Source organism: Hippopotamus amphibius, chromosome 13, assembly GCF_030028045.1.
Source record: "Hippopotamus amphibius kiboko isolate mHipAmp2 chromosome 13, mHipAmp2.hap2, whole genome shotgun sequence".
Classification (NCBI taxonomy): domain Eukaryota; kingdom Metazoa; phylum Chordata; class Mammalia; order Artiodactyla; family Hippopotamidae; genus Hippopotamus; species Hippopotamus amphibius.
In genome coordinates, this window is record NC_080198.1 from 14,994,538 (window position 1) to 15,009,815 (window position 15,278).

The 15,278-nt window shown below is 40.0% G+C and overlaps 1 protein-coding gene across 14 annotated transcripts in view; it reads right to left on the bottom strand.

The window, feature by feature from the left end:
• The window catches only part of CHL1 (cell adhesion molecule L1 like), a 214,671-nt gene that overhangs the window by 142,351 nt on the left and 57,042 nt on the right, over positions 1–15,278 (bottom strand). The window contains exon 1 of one of the 14 annotated variants that reach the window (XM_057706445.1): positions 5,636–5,922. The exons of the other annotated variants lie outside the window; for them this stretch is intronic. The gene's annotated coding sequence lies outside the window, so the exon portion shown is untranslated. Of the gene's footprint in view, positions 1–5,635; positions 5,923–15,278 lie in introns of those variants that run through there. 14 annotated transcript variants of the gene reach the window in all.

Genomic DNA, 15,278 nt, shown 5'->3' on the forward strand with positions numbered 1-15,278 from the left:
CATGGATCTGATAATGTCCTAACAGAAGTGATTTCATCCATCCACAGAAGCCAATGGGAGAGGGAAGCAGCAGAGAATAATGTGAATATGCTGATTTTAGCTCCAACCAGTATTGATGAGGTTTAATGGTAAAACAATAAAGGTCCAGAGAGGACCCCGCTCCTGAATAAGATTAAAGGAGATGATGGGAGCTAATGAGAAAATGATGAAGTTTAAGAGCGATAGTTATCTCAAAGAAATCAAACACCTTAAATGCCTGTGGGAAAAAGGCAGCCAAACTAAAACATATTGATTCAGGTTCTTGGATGAGGAACTCTGAATGTGGTCACAGGAGGGGCAAATTCTTTTTCGTCATTGAAAAAGCCACTAAGCTAATTCTAGCTATTGTGCACCCAGCACTACAAGCCTGAAAAATGCATAGAACTTCCATGACGTGCTTGATTTACGATGACCTCCTCACTGTTTCTAGAATATGTGCCAAATTCTCTCTTTCCTAGAGTTTTTGCAACTGCTGTTCCCTCCACTTGAACGGCTCCTTCCCAGATACTCAGACAGCTACACTTCCTTCACATCTCTGATCCCATGTTACCCCTTTGAAGAGGCCTTCCTTGGTTATCGTATTTAGTAGTGGCCCATGTCCCTGCTCGTACTTTTCTTAATAGGAAGTATCACCACCTGACACTTAATTATCTCTTCATTGCTTTGGCTGTTTTTTATCTCCCTAGATTAGACTATCATTTCCATAAAGGCAGAAATCTGTCTTGTTCATCTCTGTACACCCAGGGCCAAATGCCTGGCAATCACAGGAGTTCAGTAAGTACTGGCTGAATGAATGATAAGATGAATCAAGTCGGGAGTACAAACCCAGCGGTCAGTCGTCTTCGGGATCACCTTCAGAAGGTTTACCACAAATGTGCTGATTGCTGCTTTGAACTAGTTCAACATAAACTCTCGCCTGACTTTGCAATGTCTTTTCCACAACGCGAACAACTCTATCGCCTTTCTAGTTATAAGACCAAAACGTCTCTCTTGCCTTGGGCTTCTTGCAATTGAAAGTGTCATGGCTGACACGCTAACTTCCTACATAAGCTATCTGAGGGAAGAATCTATGTCTAACTCATCTTCCTATGTCCACAGAACCAGAACACAGTATTTTGTAATGAAAGGAGCTTGTGTTCTTGAAAGGTTTCTGAGAGGGAAAACTGCAAAGGGGAAATGAAAGAAGGCTTGAAATTTATGAATTAGAAATATATCTAGTACTATACCTAAGGCTTGGAAGAAAACCATAAAAACCCATTCAGAAATGACAAAGAACAGCATTGATAGAAATAAAAAACACTTTTAATTTGAAATACATATATCACTACCCCTAAGATTTGAAAGAGTACAAGAATACTTGTAAATTTCCTGAAAAACAAGGTAATGAGAGAAATAAAACTACAGCAACAAATATAGATACATCCTGAGGCTTTGAAAAGAATAAATTGCCCCAATATTTTTGGTATTGCTACGTGAGCTTGTACAAATAAAATGTTTTAAATAACAGTAACAATATCATGGTAAAGTAAAAAAAAAAAAAAAAAGGCAATTTAAAAGTAATTAATAGATATAAGAGTCCATGTATTTAAGACAACTGATAAATTTATATGCATATTATTTACAAATATAAAAATTTCATTTACCCGATTCTGCAGAAATCCTGCTACACTACAGAAAATATCTACTGTATGATTTCACAGCACATATCAAAACAGTGTTTTATCTCAATGTGATTTTTAAATTGCTAGAGATATGATCACCAAATAGAAATGTCACAAGAACATGATCTCCACTTAACATGAAAGATGACTTTTCATAAGACTGCTTCGAACACAGCATGCGTACGAAAGGAAGAACCACGATGCACCCACAACACATGATACTCTCACCACATTCATCAATGTTCACTTTGATTTCCCTTTCCTGTCTCCAGTGCTCCTCTGAATCTCTTTGTCAGATAACGTTACCACACATTGCCTGATTTCCACAGCTTAGCATGAAAATATCAGACTTTGCAGCTCTCCATCCCTCGGATTTCTATTTATGCCAATGTCCATTCAAAATTAAAAATTGTGACAAGTTTCTCCACCCTCACTCATTCCCTGTATTTCATCTCATGGGAATTTCTACTTGGTAAATCTTTCAAGCAGGCTTCTGTAATCTCCTTGTCAACCACTCTGCCTTTGACTAGCTAGAAAAACAAAAAAAAAATCAGTGGGCACGAGGAGTCTACATGCAGGGAAAATAGAGTAAGAGGCCACACGGAATTCTCTACTCAGCTGTGATTGGTTGATCAAGGATTCTCACCTCAGTTGAAACACTAGCCTGAAATGATTTCATTTTTTACTTCCAACATTGCTTTCAACACTACTTTGCCAAGTTCTCCTTTCCCACCAGTCTATGCTATCTTATTCCATAAACCTCAAGTCACTCTTTATCAGTAAATCTCAGGCTGGTTCAAAATGCTTCCTCCTTCCCCATTTCTGGCCAAAACTATGCTAGAAGGAGCTGGAATGAGGAGAGCAATGTGATCACATCTTTTATTCCTCCTCTCTCTCCAGCATCCTGGATTTAGAACTGACTCTTCTAGCCTGGATCTTTGGTTGGGTCAGCTCCTGCACAGGCCCCGGGCACTCTCACCTCTACCCAGCTTCCACCCCTAAGTAGAGTCCAGAGCCTCTTGCTGCTGTTGTCACTGCACTCTTAGCCACTCCCCCTCCCCCACACCTTTCCTACACACGTTGGGATGAGGTACCAGCAAGACAGCTCGAGCCCAGCTACTTAATACCAGGTCTGTTTGATACAACATTTCAGGCACCCCTATTGGCCCCAATGATCAAAGTGTGGCTGCTCTACTAGCCCACCCTACCCTCTCCCCCCAGTTTTCTCCTGCCCTGCTCACATCAGCACAGGAGTAAAGCAGAAAGTTATCACCGATTCAGCTAACAGGGAACAAACTGCCGGTCTCCCAATCTTTCAGGCACATCCATCTCTGCAAATGCTTCATTGGATCTCTTCACTTGGCTTTGCAAAGGGCAAAGTGCTATAGAGAATCCCCTCTTATCACCACCAATGCATAGTGCACAAGGCTAAAACATTTCACAGAGCCGCTCTCACCCTCCTGGCACCAGATCATTCTGTGCACAAGCTGGGTAGCTGAGGTCATGGTAGGGGAAATCTGGCTTCTTTCAACTCTTAGGAAACCCCTGAGTGGTATCCTAGGGTAACTGAGCAGGACCCAAAGAGGCCTTGCCTGAATAAACCCCCACCCACGTCCTCCACCTGCCTTTTGTCTGTAAAAAACAAACAAAAAACCCCGAAAACTTTAGTCAAAGAAGTGAGAAACTTTAATCAGAGAAGTGACAAGATGCAGAAAGGAAAACAGTCAAGCAAGACAAAGTAATACTTTAGCCATGAAACAAAGTCAAGGACATTTAGTTCTTCCTCAAAGACCATAAATGATATTGTGAGCCACGTGCTTTGAGGTACCTGTTTTGCAGATACTGAAACTCCCACCAGGTGGAAGAAGTTAACGCTATGCTGCTCGCAAGCACGCAGACCCCAGACCAGCTGGAAGCAGGTTGATGGTGCTGACTCCCGATTACCTCACCACCAGCCAATCAGAAGAATGTCCACGAGCTGACCACGCCCTGCTCGTTGAACACTGTAAGACGCCTGACTACGCCCTCCCACAGTTTTGAGGGCATTAGCGCACTGTGACTCCTTTTGCCTGGCAAAGCAATAAAGTTATTCTTTTCTTCTTCACCCAAAACTCTTTCTCCGCATTGGGAGATTGGGATACCAAATTGTAGGCTCTAAATATATGCAGTTTATTGTACGGTAACTGTATCTCAATAAAGTTTCAAAAAAAAAAAAAAACTCTTTCTCCGCGTTTCTATTAGGCAGCAAACAGAGGCTGAGTTTCAGCAACACTAGGCTCATCTCCATTTGCAGCTGTGGGTTCTAACTACCAATTTGGGAGCAACTACAACAGTAAAAGTACAAAGTCTCACTCAACGTCCTCTTAACACTCATGAGTAGAGAAGTCTAAATTAGGCTAATATTTTGGACACCTCCTGAATCAGCTCTTTGTCTTTATACCCTATGTTCTAGAACGTTACAAGAGGAACAGAGTAAACAGTTTCCTAAAACTGAGTCCTAATAATGGACACAGGATCTAAATCTAAATCTGCCATTAGGATTGTTTTTTAATTGTTTTCTGTGTGCCAAATAAAACAGATTTATAGTTGCCTCTGAATACATAATTATTAAATTTTGCAACACATATTTACAGCAGGTATAATAATCTTGAGTAAAGGAAAAGGAAGCTGTGTAAACAATTCCATGAATTATGAAATTGAATCCAATATAAGCACAATCTAGTCCTTGTTTAATATACTTCCCATGTCACTGCTATAATTTCTAGAAAATCTTACACTTTATTATTCCAAATTAGCATTTGCATCACTGTTTGAAATAAAATGTAACATAGAAGCTTGGGAAACATACTGAAAATCTGCACGCAAAGAATGAAACCTAGTGAACATGTGCTGGGGCAAAACACATTTAGAGCAAGAATAAACAGAAAACGGGGAGACAGCAAATGTGAACTGAATCAACTACCATCTGTGATTTAAAAAAACCAAAGCAAGTGTTTTCCCCCCCATAGCAAAGACACACCCTTTTAAAACGGACCATCAACAGCACAGCTGATCAAGCTCATGGCTAAAGATGAGACTATTGACACAAATACATTTGCAATAATCATTAGAACTTCTCAAGAAAAAGTGCTCAATTTGCTACTGTTTGTTGGAATTATCTCACATTTTAAATCTATTTTCTTAACAAAATACCTTTTAAATCACAATTTGCCGGAAAGTTATATTTAGCACTTTTCTTGACTTTTATACAACAACACTTAATGGAGAAAATTAACATGAATCTGGCCTTGCCGTTGAGATACACAGAAGAGTCTAATTAGGTGTTAATATTAAATTAGTGAAGATCATGAAATATAATGTAAAAGGCGATTTTAGATTCTCAAGAGAGGAATTTTTAAAGATGGAATGCATTTAATTTTAATTTTCTTCTGGCAAAATAAAAACATTTTAAATCCTCATCATTTTAAGGTAATATCAGCCACTAGCAACTTCTCAATACTAAAAGTTCTTAGGAAGTGAATACAATCTTAAGGAGAAATAAATAAGTACTAACATGAACATAAAGTAGAGGCAAATGAATAATCCCTACCTGCTCTAAGGTCTAAAGCACCTCAGGTGGTTAATTAGGATCTTATGCAAAGGAAGGTGCTCCCAGGGCAAGGAAACAAATTCTCACTGCATTTGGAACCACAAGTCATGAGGGAAATGATAGCATGAGGTTTCTTCTTAGGATAACTTTGAAAAGAGATTCTGCTGCCAACTAAATTTGCCTTAACAGAAATGTCACTTATTTTTTCAACTGTTCAATAGGCATTTATGTAAATCCTGATATATGCAGGGAAGGGGCACGAAGCAACAAGAACTCAGGATCCTTACCACTGTGCAACATGCAAAACATACTGAAACAACAGATGGATGCAAGGAAACAGACTCACCAGTATGAAAAATAAGGAGAACAAATTGTGCTGGTAAATGCTGGGGAGGGGCAGACACATGATTTGTAATCAGCCAGCTTCCCACAGAATCAATTCCTAGCATTTCAAGTAGGGGGAGAGTGTGATGATTTCCTGGGTGTCTTCATCTATTCAGTCTGCTATAACAGTGTGGCTTATAAACAACAGAAATTTCTTTCTCACAGTTCTGCAGGCTGGGCAGCAGACCAAGACGAGGGCGCCGGCAGACTCAGAGTCTGGTAAAACCCTCTTCCTAGTCATCGGCGGTTGTCTCCTTGCTGTGTTCTCACACTGTGGAAAAGGAGAAAGGGCTCTCTGGGGCTCTTTTATAGCGGCCCTAATCCCCTTGGTGAAGGCTCCACCCGCAGGACCTAATTGCCTCCCAAAGGCCCCACCTCCTGACACCATCACACTGGGGATTCAGCTTCAATTTAGGAATTTTCAGGGGGTCATAAATATTCATTCTATAGCACTGGACCCTGAGATAATCAGGCAACAGCTGTGATTAACAACTATTGTTTAAATAACTACTGTTGTTATAATACGAAGTGTAAATAACTGTGTCTTAGAGTTTCCTAAGCTACTCCTCCCACGTGTTGCCTCGCTGATTTAGAGACTCTCCGTTCCCACCTGAGAGCTTCACTGTGCTCACAGGTGTTCCAGGAATATCCAGTTTGCTCTTACCTTACTTGTTCTAAGTGAAAATCAAACTTGACCTCAACCTAACTTCTTGACGCAGGAAAGCCACATAATCTGTCTCGGATAGGCTGCCACTGAGGGGGGGCCACCAGTACGCCACCCCCAAACCTTCCATGGCATGTGGATTGCTTTTAGCTGGAGCCAATTAAGGCCCAGCAGACTTAGGAAAAGCTTTCTGCCTCTCCCTTAACTGCCTAAAACAATATATTAATAGGTAGGGGGCCTGTACCAGTAAGAGAGAGCTATTACCAGAGATAACTATTTATGTCAGAAAGACTTCTCTGCATGGCAGGGCAAACATCTGATTACTACACATGCTCTTCTCACCTCCCTGTGAATTGTCTTCCACCCCTTTGAAGCCCCAGTCTCCTCCTACCCACTTCTCCTTTGGATGGTATATAAGCCTCAATTGCCTGACTGTCCGTGAGTCTCATTTTTTTTTTTTATGGAGCTTCCTATGTACAAAATGAAGTTTGTTTTTCTCCTGTTAATCTGTCTCATGTCAATTTGATTATTAGATCAGCCAAAGAAGCTAGAAGGGAAGGAGGGAAAAGCTTCCCACCTCATCACAAAGGAAGCCTCCATCCTGATGTTACTGGCACCAAAGCCAACGCTTAACATTTTTACAAATAAAGAGCAGGTGTGGGGTCAACCTATATCTCAAGGAAAGGGGCTAATTCTTCCATAAGTTCCATCAACTCCAAGACATCTCAAAGAAACTCACCATCTAAGTAAACGCAGCATGCCTGTCATGCAGTCAAAGCTTCACATTTAGTCCCTACCCCGCTTCTCACTGGACTGCTGACAGTGACCCTCTCCCATGGAGAAATCCTAGAGCTGAGCCAGGTAAAGACATGCCTTCTTTTGCCATCTACTGGTGTCACTGTTGTAGGTGCCTATCAGTGCCACCTTAGGTCCAAAGGAACAGAGGCTTGAGCTGAGCTAGCTGCTCCTGTTGTTGCCACCAGCTCCTGGTAACATGGCCCGACTAAGCTACATGATTCCTCAAAGTGTAAGAAAGAAGGCTCTTTCCCCAGGCACTGATGCTTCACTGAGGATGCTGCAGAACACAGCTGGCCATGGTTACTACCCTTACCACACATTACAGACCTTTTCACAACTGCCCCTGAGAAAACAATCTGCTCCTAGTGGACGAGGTACACAGACTCAGAACCACCACCCCCTTTAAATACCCACTGGTCCCATTTATTTCTCTGCATGGAATTGTTTGGGTTCTTTGTTTATTTTCCTTAGAAGGCTTGTTATTTTCGAAAGGCTCCAGAGAGTTCAAGAACTCTGAATACTGAGGAGAAGCCTCTTCCATTCCAGAAGATTCCTGGACTGTTTATCCAAATTTACCACCTCATTTTCCATGGCACTCCCACCTTATAGCAACCATCAAGTTTAAAAACCTTAAAATTCCACCTCATTAAACCTCTGCTTCACTGTGAATACTTAAAAGGCTCTGCCATTGTATTCCCCACACCTCTCCCACACAGGTTTTGAATTAATGTGGGCATAATATATTATTGTATGGAATTTGAGAAACATTCTGGGTAGGGGCTACCCTCTTCCTTCCTTCCATATATCATCCTTCTCCTGGGCTTGGGGATCAGATCAATCAGAGTCTGAAACTCAGTAGGTTTTGACTAAAAAAGGTAGTGTGAACCTCAATTCCTCATCTATAAAATGAGGATACTGAGAAAGCACAATTCTTTGAGTTAGGGAGATCAGTAAGTAATACAAAAGTATCACAGAAGTAAATTTACAAAGGATCTATACCTCATTTACAAAATATACCAAAGTCTGCATCTCACTTGTAGTTCTTTCCTAGCATCCAAAGTAAAGTCCTTTCAAAAATGCTCAGGATCATTACACCAGGAAGCAAGACTGGAAAGGACTGTTTACACAGAGTTGTAGATGTCTAATTCACTTAGCACTCTGGTCTTTCATGCAAACAGTCCATTATGAAAAAAGACAGAAGGTCTTTGTAATCCAGAATGACACATTTCCCCTACAACCCCAAGACTCTTATTAATCAGAATGTCCTTTGTGAAAAGAGCAAGGACCATTCATTCTGAGAGTTAGATAATGAGCAGTCCCAACCTCCACCCGCCCCCCCTCCCAATTCTGAGTATCTCAAAGACAAGAAGTGAATATTTGCCTCCGCAATCTTCGTGTATGGCACACAGTAGGTCCACAATATACTTCTATATCATGCATACATGATACAGGTCAGGGGCATTGTGCGAGTCTGACGGTCCTGAGATATTAAAGATGCAAATTGCCAGCAGGTACTCTCATCGTTGATCTTTTATAGTATTGTTTTCAAAATTACTCCTCCCTTTCCAAGTTATCTGTTTATTTGAAAACATATACACTTTTATTACTACCGAGTTCTTACTTCCACTGGAATATAAATAGGACCTCTAAAGTTCATTTTCAAAATGATTCCCTAGGTATAGGAAAGAAAGCAATAAAGGAAGGGGTTATGAACAGCATCATTTACTATGTGGGCTTGTTTTAAAAGTGCACAAAGAAATAATTCATCTGTCCTATTCACGTGGCAATGAGTTTAGTGTCATTTGAATAGAGTACATAAACTCATTTAACTACTAATTGCTTATCCTTATAGTAAGGTCTGAATGACAGCTCCAGAGCCAAGCACCCAAGGGAAAAAGAAACTAGAGCAAGAAACTGCAGGGCATTTCTGCAAATCTATCCTAAGACAGTGATAGTGCAGCCTATCGATAATGGACAGGAACACACAGGAAAAGGTCATTCTTTTCAAATCAGTATTAACACTTTGCACTACCATCGTGTGGCCCTGTACACGAATATATTCAAAATAGCTCACACAACTGTATGCAGCTAAGAACAAAGCAAAAAACTGTGGCATCCTTAAAATCACTCTTTAAACACCCACTAACCCAACATAGACATGGTGAATATTCTCTACATTCCAAGGTCTGTAAAAGTTTAAAAGTAAGATATACAACAGCAAGTACATGCATAAATAAAAAACAACACAATTCTTGTCTTTGAGAAACGGACTCCATAAATCAATTATGTGAATAAATCTTAGCTAGAGGGAGAGATTTGGAGCAGTGACAAATCCAAGTGGAAACAAGGGACCTCTTATGTCTTGTCTAGCACATCCCATCACTGTAAGTTTCCAGTAACAAATGAGCATTTCCTCTCTCTGACATTATTCTTTCTTAAAAGAAAACAAAATAACAAACAAGAAATATGCCACAATGGCACATGAAGATGTCGAAATTCAGAACCATCAGAGTATAAATGGCAAATTTTCCGTTAAATGGTCAGCAAGTCCACTGCATTCTTTTCTCATTAACCACTCCAAGAGCCATAACATCTTAATGCATCAATACCACCCTGGGGATGAGACTGAATTAGCTCTTTCAAATGGCGAGGAGTTCATATGATGAATCACCGCAAGTCTCAGGGTAGAGTGGACAGAAGCATGTTGATGGGGTGGCTCGTTTCCGTTTCTGAGGAGCTTAGCTGCTTGGGCATCTGGAGTCTACTTGGGTGCAAATCATTTAGCAGGGAAATGGACAGAAGAATCTACTCTCTAAATTTCCCTCACTTTGCACCATGCCTTGGACTGACTATGATGCGGTCTTCATGTTTCAGGGCCATTCTGAATTCTACAGGGAAGGATACTCTTTAAATATCTAAACGAGATAATAAAAAATTGACAGCTGATAGCAGTTTACCTGGTAGTCGAATGGCTAGAAGGGAACTCCAGAAACCCTTGAATCAAAGGGAGCAAGGTCTGCTCACAGGTGTCTTCGGTTTACCTTCCACACAAACTTTTTTTTTTTTTTTAATTTATTTATTTTTTTGGGGGGGTACACCAGGTTCAATCAACTGTTTTTATACACATATCCCCATATTCCCTCCCTTCCTTGACGCCCCCCACTCGAGTCCCCCCCACCCTCCCCGCCCCAGTCCTCTAAGGCATCTTCCATCCTCGAGTTGGACTCCCTTTGTTATACAACAACTTCCCACTGACTATTTTACAGTTGGTAGTATATATATGTCTGTGCTACTCTCTCGCTTCTTCTCAGTTTCCCCTTCACCCCCCGCCCCCTCCCATACCTCAAGTTCTCCAGTCCATTCTCTGTATCTGCTTCCTTGTTCTTGTCACTGAGTTCATCAGTACCATTTTTAGATTCCGTATATGTGAGTTAGCATACAATATTTGTCCTTCTCTTTCTGACTTACTTCACTATGTATGACAGATTGTAGTTCTATCCACCTCATTACATATAGCTCCATCTCCTCCCTTTTTATAGCTGAGTAATATTCCATTGTATATATATGCCACATCTTCTGTATCCATTCATTTGTTGATGGGCATTTAGGTTGCTTCCCACACAAACTTTTCTGAAGGCCTGAATCAGCTTCCATTTCTTAAATATGAGGAGTTTTAGCAGTAAAATTCAGATTTCTACCCTTTCTCTGAAAATGTAGAAAGTCTGACAAGACCATCACCTGGCAATGATCTTCCGGAGCGTGAAATCAAGGGCAGCCATCAGTTAGATCCCGTAAACTATAACTTGCTTAATAAATACTATTCCGTAAGTGGCCTCCACGGACTAAACTCCTTTTAATCGTTCTGCAAATTGCATACCCTCCAAGCTTCACATGGCTTACTAAGGCAAAACATCACTAGACTTCTTTTTGCCCCTGTAGATAACACCTGTGACTTACGGATTGCTATAGTAACAGTTGCTTAAATAGTTTTTCAAGACTAGAGAACTAGTCTTGTCCAGTTTAAACTGGTAGAGACACCAACCATTCAACTGGACCTGTGCTGAGTATCCAATTGATAACCTTTCAACATCAGAGAGCCAGAAACTCCACCCTCAGCTCACATTACCACTTTCTGAACATGCATCCCATGAAGATGTGTGTAACTCAGATACACCTGCACAGAACACTGGTTACGTCACTTTTTTCTTGCCTCCAGCCATCCTTCCCCAGGCCTAAGGCCACCCTGCTTCTTTATCCCATAAATATCCCAAGCCCTTCATCTTTGAGAAGACTTGTTCTCCCACCCCTTCACTTGCCTCCCTCACAGATAAACCTTCTGTCTTCTACAAACCTAGGCAAATCAGCATTTGGCTTGCTGCATGCTGAGCAAACAAACGTACTAAGTGGAGCAGAGGTTTCCAGTTTTAGAACAGGCTGTATTCTCCAGTGCACCAATCCCCACCACTCCCTGTTGTCTTAAACGTCTCCTGATGCCTCACCCTTTAGCATTTAAATGTGATTTGCGCCCTATAACTTACTGTAGATCTTCGCTGTAAATATACTTAAGCTATTAAAACTCTCAAGCTAAACTATTGATTTAAAGAAGTTATGAAGAATATATATTATTCAATTTCTTTGTATTCAAATATTAAACACTGAATTATACTCCAATAGCAGTACTTCCCATTATTATCATTTTTTTAAAACAAGGTTTTCTTAAAAAAATGTCACAGTGGATTTTTTTAAATTATCATTTTATTCAAAATTTATTTTTCCTTCTAAATATTGATTTAGGTCTTATAGAGCTGATTCTTAACTTTGTGTCTTATTCTTTAAATAATTATTCTATTCTTTATGTTTCAAATTTCACAGATATATTAAAAACCAGAGACATATAATTTTTAAGGCTAGAATGTTGCTTCAGTACCATTCAGCTCCAATTTACGTATTTTACAAGTAAGAAATCTTAATAAATGTGTGGCCTTTTGAGGGCACACCGGTAGTGACTGTGACATTCAAGGATGGAATATGACTGCCCAACCTCAGTCCAACACTCAACTTTAGCAGCAACTGGCCTTACCTATTCCATGATGCTTCATTGGGGGTAAAAAATACTATTTTCTGAATATAAGAAGTTTCTCCCCTTCTCTCCCCCACCTCCCTCCCTATTTTCTATCTTTTCTTCTTCCTTCCCCCTTTTCTTCTCTCCCCTCCTTTTCTCCCGCTCTTCCCCCTTTCTTCCCCTCTTAAAGACCCAATATTTAATTTTTACCTCCAAGTAACTAAACATCATGCTACATAGATAACATTTTAGTGGAGAGCAGCACTGAGTAATTTTTGAATGCAATTTTGTTTCATTAGGCTTGTATTACGCAAGACTGGACCTTCTTTTTGTACAGTGATCAAAGGTAAAAACATGGGTTGTATCCGGTCCAGCTAGCTGAGAGGCAGAACTAAGCGATCAAACCACTGTGGGATTTAACAGCTTAGCTCATTGTTCAGATGACTCTCATTTACTTCTGAAAAACAAATTCAGTACAATTAATTTAATAAGTAAAAAAGGGGGCAGACAGAATGGTTTCTCAAACTGTCAAAAACCAGGCTGATTTCCAACAAGCTGGTGGTTGCAGAGCTGCTGAGATCTCATGGAAAAGTCTGGGGAAAATAATTTCATTTAAAAACCATTTCAGCTTTCCTAATCTTGTTTGTTTCATATTGCTCTTCTCCCTTATTTTATTAGTAGTGAAGTTTATAGGAAAATAAGAGTGTCTCCTTCCGTGGAAAGCTTCTATATAGATCTTTTCTTTCCACTATCTAATCCGTTGAATTTTTGAGATCAACATTTAGAAAAAGTTTCACAAACTACACCCCAGTGTCAAGGAGGTAACTTTTAAAAACGACCTACCTGTCTTGTTTGTTTGGTAAGCTACAGTAGTCTGCAAGTTCCCATATATGTATAGATCTTTGCTATCATACTGGCATGACAATGTGATTTAGGAAGCAGGAGTGACTCCTCAAGCTATGGTGGCATCATAGTCAAAACAGGACCTTATTAAGTTCTTTTTACCTCTTTAAATAACAAACATACTTTATAGCAAATGTTACGGTTTGGGAGGTAGTAACCCCAAATTGGTCAGTAGTATGCAAACGATTCAAAATGTAAGATGGAAATGGTTACTTCTAACGGCTTTATACAGACTTATGTCTTCTTTTAAGAATGTAAAGGAGAACTATTTTTTGATATTTCAAAAACTTATTTTTATATTATATTTTCATTTTTTGATATGCTGAGCATCGTGTGCACTTATGCAAAAACAGTCCTGCTAAAATACAGATGAATTACTAGAATCCTGGGCCTCACAGCCAGAGTGGAGCCCAGGAATCTGCATATGTAATTAACATCCCAAGTAATTCTTTTACTGATTTATTCAATTATTCATTTAACAAAATCTTATTGTGATAAATATTATGCTCTGTGCTTGATACTGTGGATACAGGGGTAAAAAACAAAGACCCTGCTTTCATAAATTGTTTCAATACATAAATAAAAAGATATAAAATGCTTGGTAGCAACAAGAGCTATGAATACAAATCAACGAGGGTAAAGCGCTAGCAGGTGATGATGGATGAGACAGCAAGATGAGAGAGTCAGGCAAGACCTCTGCAAGAAGATGTTGCTCATATAAGTGGCTCAAGGACCAAAGTCGGAGAAAAACTCCCTTTAAACAGGCTAGGGAAAAATAAAACTGATGTTTTACTTCTCAGCTTACCCACGGTGTCAGATATTTCATATGTCTCCAAATTTCTAATTTCTCTTGGTACTTAACAGTTTACTTTTATTTCCCTGCAATACCTGTTTCCTGCTACACACACACAACACAAATCACACATATTTTTATTAGAAAGACATTGGCATAAGTTTTAAAACAAGGAAGGTGTGGCACAATTGTAGTATTTTTTTAAAAAGACAGTTAATGAATGATGTGATAAAATTGTCAAAAAGTTGCTAATCCTAGGATATAGTAAAAGAAATATGGTATCTAGAATAAAGAATGTGACTGTCACATTTTACTTTTTTCCCCTCAAGAAACATCTAGAAATTTTTACCCAGGTTTATGTGCTTCCATTTAAAATTGATTCAGACAAACAGCGTATTCAAAGGTGCGCTCCCAAGATGGGAGGTGGGATGGACACCATTTCCTCGAAAGAAAGGTTGAAGGAGCTGGGGATGTTTTCCTGGGAAAAAATGAGACTCAAGTGAAGCATAAAACCTCTCTTCAAACATCTGAGGGTCACAGAAAAGGAATGAGATTTTGTTTTCTAGGGGCCCAAAGAGCAGAACTGGGAGAAACAAATGAAAATTCCTGGGAGAGAGATTTGAGGCTTTATAGAAACGTAACTCCAGGTTTGGAGTTATGCAAACGTGGACTTGGAAACCTCAGAAAGGCACCCTCTTATCAGAGGAGGTGAAGTAGAGGCTGATGACCACGTATGAGAATGGTAATGCAAACGCCTTCAAGCCCCCAAAGAATGGTTGAATTAAAGGACAGCTGAGGTCCTGCTGACTAAAAGAACCTATGACGCATGACTGAGCATTCCGTGACTCAAAACAGTGGCACTGACTGCCCCGTGAAACAATAGTCCCTCTTACTCTCACCGGCCTCTCAAACCAGAAGGCGTGTTGGTGCTGCCAGGACAGAGCCATGTGGGAAGAACCGAACATTTGAAGTTGATGCAGTTGGCCTTTACGAGGGCCCTATGTGTCCTTTCAGGGCTTGCTCCCCCCTTTCGGGGGCTGCTCTCTCCCAGCATCTATCATCATCTCCCACACACCCCCCACAGACATACAAGCACATCCCCAGAACATGCTGCCTCTTTCGGAACCACTCAGGCCGATGTTCCCTAAGAGTCTGTCCTCCTCAAGGAGAGGTATCAAATTAACAAAACAAACAAATTCAATGTCTCTCAAGCCATTCACATGATAAGTACATGATTTTTTTTTCATACGCATGCATCATTTGCACTTATTTTTAATTGACTTACGTTTCTATGTAGATTAAAATATCTTAAGATATGTTCTCTCACTACTATAAAACGGAAAATCAGCACTGCATCACCTAAAAATAAATACACTGAAACCTAA